Below are 591 nucleotides of genomic sequence, written 5' to 3'. Positions count from 1 at the left end.
AACCTGTTCCAGTGTTTCACCACCCTCACTGTAAAGAATTTTTTCCTTATATCTAGTCTAAACCTACCCTGGTTTAGTTTAAATCCATTACCCCTTGTCTTGTCACTGCTGGCCCTACTGTCCCTCCCTGCCAGCTTCTCCAAGGCCAGGGCACCCACATCCAGCCTCACACACGGTTTGGAGAAGATTTTTAAATACAGCCATGGGACAACAAAACACCCATCCCAACAACACTTATTTACAAATGCAGGTTGTTTTTTTTTTTTAAGGGGAACATCTAAAAGCAACAAGAGCATTTTCCCAAGCTGGCAGTACAATCACTATTTTTTTTTTTTTCCCAATGAATAAGGGTTGCCTTCCACCGCCTGCAAAAATCACAGCGAAGGCATAAAATTATAAAAAGCCCAGCTGATTGTAGCCGAGCTGAGCCAAGCACGCTGCCTAGGTTGCCGGAGCCGAGCTCAAGTATGTAAACAGCAACATGGGAGAATTCATCTTACTGTTCCCCTACCCCTGCCATCCCACCCCCAAACCCTGGCCCTCAGCACCTCGGCTGCCCGGCTGTTAAATCCCCCCAGGGGTGGGGACTCG

The 591-nt window shown here is 47.7% G+C and overlaps 1 protein-coding gene across 1 annotated transcript in view; it reads right to left on the bottom strand.

The window, feature by feature from the left end:
• The window catches only part of ZBTB7C (zinc finger and BTB domain containing 7C), an 82,985-nt gene that overhangs the window by 3,837 nt on the left and 78,557 nt on the right, over nucleotides 1-591 (bottom strand). The window lies entirely within an intron of this gene.

The sequence above is a fragment of the Egretta garzetta genome, unplaced genomic scaffold, assembly GCF_000687185.1.
Source record: "Egretta garzetta isolate BGI_Z169 unplaced genomic scaffold, ASM68718v1 scaffold179, whole genome shotgun sequence".
NCBI lineage: Eukaryota > Metazoa > Chordata > Aves > Pelecaniformes > Ardeidae > Egretta > Egretta garzetta.
The sequence above is the reverse complement of the archived record's forward strand: the minus strand, read 5'-3'. Positions and strand labels throughout refer to the sequence as shown.